Source organism: Anomaloglossus baeobatrachus, unplaced genomic scaffold, assembly GCF_048569485.1.
Source record: "Anomaloglossus baeobatrachus isolate aAnoBae1 unplaced genomic scaffold, aAnoBae1.hap1 Scaffold_216, whole genome shotgun sequence".
NCBI lineage: Eukaryota > Metazoa > Chordata > Amphibia > Anura > Aromobatidae > Anomaloglossus > Anomaloglossus baeobatrachus.
In genome coordinates, this window is record NW_027441986.1 from 236,711 (window position 1) to 243,720 (window position 7,010).

Sequence of the window (7,010 nt, forward strand, 5' to 3'; positions counted from 1 at the left end):
TACACGTCAGTCAGCAGTGGCTGATAGTGTCAGAGTTCTCGTCATTAATTTTTGCTCCTAAAACCTGTTAGGTTCTTAGTGCGTCCGTGCTTGCATTTAAAAACCGCACGTGTGTGCCTGTCGGTGGCAGCGTACAGGTGCACAATTTGCACAAACTTTGATATAACGCCCAAGTCTAGTGAATACACGTCAGCACAGCATTGCAAAATGCGCAAGGGCGTTGGCAAGGAACAAGGAAGTGGACGTGATGGTGGTGCAGGCAGAGGCCGAGGTCGTGGGCAAGCTCTAATTTTGCCACAACAAAGGGCCACATCTAGTCGCTCGCACGTCCTGTCCCAAATTCTTGGGGACCGCAGCAGTACACCGCTCTTGAACCAAGACCAGTGTCAACAGGTTGTTAGTTGGATAGCGGATAATGCTTCCAGTCAGATTGGCACCACCACAAACACTCTGTCTTCCACACGGTCAAGTGTCAGTAGCCGTGATACTGCACCGCACATTTCAGAACCTGATCCTCCTTCCTACCACAAGGCTGAGTACACGTCCTCGGACATTAATGATCCCACACTTGGACACTCGGAAGAGCTGTTCACATTTCCATTCGCACATTCTGGCCTCTCGCCAGCTCATGTTGAAGTGGGTCATGAGGAGATCGTATGTACAGATGGCCAAATATTTGAGCAGCCACGTTCTCACGAAGTTGGCAACGTGTCTCAACAAGGGGTGGACGATGATGAGACACAATTGTCAGGAAGTCAGGAGGAGGAGCAGGGTGCGGAAGAGGAAGACGACGTGGTGGATGATCCAGTAACTGACCCAACCTGGCAGGAGGATATGCAGAGCGAGGACAGCAGTGCACAGGGGGAGGGAGGCGTAGCATCCCAACAGGCAGTAAGAAGCAGGGTGGTGGCTCCAGGCAGAAGTCAGGCAACCGTTCCCCGGAACAACAACACGACACAAGGTGCCTGTACAAATGTTAGGTCTTCCCGAGTCTGGCAGTTTTTTAAGTTGGATCCAGATGATTCTAAAAAGGCCATTTGCAACACCTGCCGTGCCAGCATCAGCAGGGGTACCAAAACTAGCAGCCTGACCACCACCAGCATGATCAGGCACATGTCAGCCAAGCACCCGACTTTGTGGGAAGTACAACAGAGTCGAGGAGCAGTGCTTGCTAATGTCACTGCTACGTCTTCGCTGGTTGTGCATGCGAGCCAATCCCCTGTCCATGCTGCCTGCGAACAAGCCTCCTCCGGTCCTGCACCTGCAGTTGCCTACTCAGAAATAACACCATCATCAAGCACGTCCTTGTCCCAGCGCAGCGTTCAGTTATCCATTCAGCAAACCTTTGAACGCAGGCGCAAATACACTGCCAACACCCCACATGGGCGCCCTGGACAAGCCAGGTCGTCACAGGTACTACACCAACACACTCTACACTCCGGCTAGGCACACCGAAGCTAAACACAAATCCTAGTTGCCTTCCTCCAGGGGCTGATGTCCACACCAGGGGGTGGGCCAGGCGGTTGATCCCACCCACCGAGGAGTTCACAGTCCTGGAGGCGGGAAAAGGAGTCAGATTAGAGATCAGTTTTGGAGTTAGAGAAGTGAAGAGGAGAGGAGACTGACCGTGTCCGGGTGTGTGGCCCGGGCACTCAGCAAGGTTGGCAGACGGTGGTGACCTTCTGCAGGAGAGGCTGATTGGAGTGAACCGTACGGACCGGGGATGGGCGGTGGCCCGCCGGTACCAGATCGGGGAGTGAAGAGAAGCCAGCACCATCCGGCAGGGCCTACGGACCCCGACCAGGCTAGGAGTCGCCGTAAAACCGGTCAAATCCGTTAGCGACAGGAACCTCCAGGGTTTCCCAGCAGTCAAGACCCGATTGAAGGCAACAGCTCACACCGTAGAGGGAAGCACAGTCACCGCCAAGGCTACAGTTCCCAGGGCCAGAGCCTGCGGGCAAAAGGGGCTCCCTCAGCATCCATCCAAGCTGGGGAGCGGGTTACCGGTGGGAAGCCCGCTAGATTTTGGGGGAATAAAAGGGGTCCAACACCACATCCCCACAGGTGCACACCCACCCATCAAAGAGAGCTATAAGCCAATACCACCTTCACATTGCCAGTGTACCAAGTACATGTTGAGCAACATGAAGGCGGCTGGGGTTATTTGTGACAGTTGTAGCCTTTGGGCAGCTCTGTTGATCCTGTTAAAAAAGAAGGACGGCACCACTCCCCGTATTGAGGAATCGCTAGCTGCATTGAGAACTGCAAATTATTTTTCTACCCTTGATCTCACTAGTCACTATTGGCAAGTGTCCGTTGCTGAGGCAGACCGGGAGAAGACCGCCTTCGCCACCCCTATGGGTCTCTGCGAGTTCAAAAGCATGCCCTTCGAGCTGTGCAATGCGCCAGGAACCTTCCAGAGGCTGATGGAATGCTGCTTGGGACAAGATTTTAGGGTGTATAAAAAGGGAGATTAGATCCCGTGATCCCAACGTATTGTTACACCTCTATAAATCACTTGTAAGGCTACATCTGGAATATGGGAACCAGTTTTGGGCTCCACATTTTAATAAGGACATTCAGAAGTTAGAGTCAGTTCAAAGGTGGGCAACTAGACTACTACAAGGAATGGAAGGCCTCCCATATGATGACAAGTTGAAAAAGTTATTAAGTGATTATTGGCTGCAATGGGGCTTTCTGGCTGGTGCCAGCCTCTCTTCTTAGCACACAGGAACCACAATCCCTACACCATGCTTCAATGGATTCTCTCATCCCAGCCCAGTAAAACTACATATTTTACACAGTCATAAGCAGCCAAAAGGGATCTATTCTATTCAATTGCAAATGATCTAGATAAGACTGAGAATAAGATACTGCACGGGACATAGCAGAGTTGGTCAAGTTGAGTGGAGATGAGTTTGCTATTTGGCACAGCTTTTTGCATCAATAAAGCAAGTAAAAGGTGTGAAAGATAAAAAAAAGGGTGAAAGTGTGAAAAGTGAATTGGCCAAATTGAGGTGCATATAAAGTTTTTGCTTTCTTTCAATTAACTAATGGGGCTCATTTGAATCAGGTGAATTGAGTTCTGCTTTTGGAAACTGGGTTAAGAAGGGGTGCACCGGTCCTGGAGGTACTGCAATACCAGGTCAATGCGTGCAGTGGACAGAGCAAGATTTTTTCCATCTCCTTGTTCTAAAAATCCATTTAATATATGGTCCCCAGAGAGGGGACGTATCAGATATTAAACTGATAAGAACAGATTTAATTTTTTTTTTTTTCTGTTTATCAGTAGGACTTCAAAATAACAAAGGTGATCGCCTCCCGTTGCCTGGGAACCGTCCAGGCACAAGAGGGCTATGTGTCACCAGAAGGCGCACACACTTCCTCAAGGCCGGCAGACGTGCAATCCCAGGCACCTTCCAGTACCGACCAAGGTAGCGTCCTCCGAAACTACACTTGATCTTAGCCAAAAGGCCGAGAAGCTATAACCCGAATTGGTTACGGCCTTGAGTGGCACCCTGGCCTATACCGGACACATCTTAGGGAGAGGGAGACAAACCCACGCCTACAGAAGACATTTTGTCACCCAAGCCAACCCTTGAAAAGGCTGTTTTGCAGAGCAAAAACAAGAAGAATGGTGCTTTTTGCAGCCGCCGCCCACTGCAATGAATCTGAATAACTCCTCCTTTTGGACACAAGCACCTCCCCTCCCCCTTGCAGTCTTTCCAATTCATGATACAAAAAGACGGACGGACAGGACAGGACAGGACAGGCTGCCTGACTTTCCGTCACTGCCACCCTTTGCCATCCTTGCCCGTAGAAAGCCCTTTCATCATCCCCAAACCCTAATCTTTTCCCTTCCCTTCCCAGATGCGTCTCACTCCCTTTCATTAGGAAGTGAGCGCAGCCTTTTCTCCGTTCTGCACATGCGCGACGTTAAACACAAATGCGCAGGCGTGCGTTCCATTACCCTCACTGCATTCCACTCCCATACAGGAAGTGGGCGCAGCTATTACTACGGTCGCACATAAAAGAACCCACGGCCACCACTGCACATAGCTGACTCCACCACAGGACACCCACTTCTACACCAACGCAGGTAAGACAGGATCGGCACCTCTATGCTCCCGTTACAATCAGGCTCAGTCACCATGTGATAACGCTCTCAACTCTTTAGTTGCAGGCTCCCCTTGCTTCACCTCCACTGGCTGTGCTGCCATTTCCTCTCCCACCTGGAAGGTATACTTTATTCCACTATTTTCCTGTTTCTCTCTTCCCCCTTTTCCCATAACCTACTTTTATCTGCATTTGTGGGGTATCTATATGCTATTTACATCATAGTTTTATTCATTAATATGGAAGGGAAGAGTGCCCATGAGAGTGTTGAACTGCGGAGAGCAAGAGATTAAGCTGCTCCGATTTGCCACCATTGATAAGCTGTTCTCAGTAGATACACATGCTATCCAAACAGCAGCATCCACCATTGCTTCAGCCCACCCATTCAGTGACAGCTCACCAAGTCAGCCAGAGGAGTGGTGTAAGGAATTACACGTAGGCACTGACTCCACACCTTCACATCACAAGAAGGGGGTCTACAGGCTAGTGCAAGAATACGAGCAAGTCTTCAGCAAACATCCGCTAGACTTTTGAAGAATAAAAGGGGTCAAACACTACATCCCCACAAGTGCACACCCACCCATCAAAGAGAGATATAAGCCAAAACTACCTGCACATTACCAGTGTACCAAGGACATGTTGAGCAACATGAAGGAGGCTGGGGTTATCCGTGACAGTTGTAGCCTCTGGGCAGCTCCGTTGGTCCTGTTAAAGAAGAAGGACAGCACCACTCCCCTGTATTGAGGAATAGCTAGCTGCATTGAGAACTGCAAATTATTTTTCTACCCTTGATCTCACTAGTCGCTATTGGCAAGTGTCCGTTGCTGAGGCAGACCGGGAGAAGACCGCCTTTGCCACCCCGATGGGTCTCTGCGAGTTCAAAAGCATGCCCTTCGAGCTGTGCAATTTGCCAGGAACCTTCCAGAGGCTGATGGAATGCTGCTTGGGACACCGAAACTTTGAAACGGTACTGCTATACCTTTATGATGTTATTGTTTATTCTAAAGCAAACAAGATTTTAGGGTGTATAAAAAGGGAGATTAGATCCGGTGATCCCAACGTATTGTTACCCCTCTATAAATCACTTGTAAGGCCACATCTGGAATATGGGGTAAAGTCCTGAGCAGGTTGATAACCATTGGTTTGAGCATGGTAGGGTGTAGTGCGCATCTTCCTGCATCGGTAAAAGCTGCAGAAGTCCTTGAAGATTTCCGCTTCAATGGCTGTGCCTTGATCTGTGAGGACTCTCTCTGAGTAGCCATGAGGTCTGCATAAGTGTGCTTGGAAGACCTTCGCTGCAGTATGGGCCATTAGATCTTTGACTTGTACCACAACCATAAATCTCGAGTAGTTGTCTACCATCGTAAGTGCATACGTGAGCTCGCCTCGATATTCTGCAACAAAACTCCCTTTTTCGATTTCAGTTTCAGCAAACACTCCTCTTCCTGTAGAAAATATTTATCATTACCTAAGACAGTCATTCTAATGCATGACAATATTAAGGCAATTTAGTTAAAACTTGTTTTAACTCACCTTTAAGGGGATTGATGTATTTCATGGTCAATCCAGGTTTGTCAGTGATGGCACTGACATAATGTATGGCGTCTTTTTCGGGCGTTATCCTTTGCCTTTTCATTGTGAAAATCCAGTTGCCTATATCAAAGCAAATTCTACTACTTGTAAAGTATGCAGAAAATGAAATGTAGAACATATAACATCAACTGCTTAGGAACGCATCATAGGTTAGTACTTAAAAGGATATTGTCATGTTCTAGTCATAATGCAAGCTGGACATTTTTCATGTTACCCTGTAATCGCCGGCCTGTTCTAATGCTCACAAGCCAAGATATAGGCTCAGCTGCTAAGGCTTCCCTCTGCCTTCTGAATGAAACTTGAATATGTCTGGGTCACTGTGTATATAGCAGGTGCTCAGAAAAAATAAGAGTCAATTCAATAGAAATAGCTCTGGCACACTATAGTGATCAATAACGTAAGAAAAGAACTCTTGGAATGCTGAAAATTCTTTATTTGTGCAAAAGGATAATTCATCCAACGTTTCGACCTTGTTTTTAGGTCTTTATCAAGGATAAAGTTATCTAAGATCATAAAGGGTTACAAAACCATATAAACACGTAATTAGTACATAGTACAACATAACAGTACAATATATTGCTACTTGAGAGTACAATGGGTCAAATGACCATGATGCACATACAAAAAATTTTTCCAAAGCCATAGTGAAAACATTTGTACTGAGGAAAGAAAATTTCCACATGACCTATCTGGAGAAACATTCTGGATCAAACAACCAAAAATAGTCAAGCAGGTAAATACACACCTATATGGATAACAGGATGATATGTGTTCAATTGTATAGCGTCATTGCCATTAAGGTACAAATGGAAAACTTGCAATCCTATATAGTGAAGGAAATGAACACATATCATATCAAAGAACACAGGAACATGGGTGTGAGAAAAACCTCAATGTTTATACTTTGTTCTTTATAATGGTGTGAACATGTATATGTCTCAGTACCTTATGCACTTGAGAATTCTAGTGAGTAGATCATGAAAGCCTATTTCAGAACTGGAATCGGTAAATAATTGTAGGTGGAATCTAAATGAAAAGATGGTACAAGTGTTATCATGACACGTGGGCTATAACACAATGAGGGGCACTGCAGCCAGAAACTTGAGATGCTGCCCCCTGACTACTGGCCCCTATGCATGTTTAAATAGAGGTCTCCCCCTAGAAAGACACTGACCTGCCGCCCCCGCCTCCTGTGGTGTGACTGGCCTAAGCCCCGCCTCCTGGATACATATCACCGTGCTGCCCAGCTTCCAGCCTCTCGGCTGCAGGACCCGGACCTGTTTGGGCAGCCGGACACAGGG

General features: G+C 47.5%; 1 pseudogene; it reads right to left on the reverse strand.

Annotated features, from left to right (window-relative positions):
* Nucleotides 1-3,108: 3,108 nt before the first annotated feature.
* LOC142261404 (U2 spliceosomal RNA) lies at nucleotides 3,109-3,315 on the reverse strand (annotated as a pseudogene).
* Nucleotides 3,316-7,010: the final 3,695 nt, after the last annotated feature.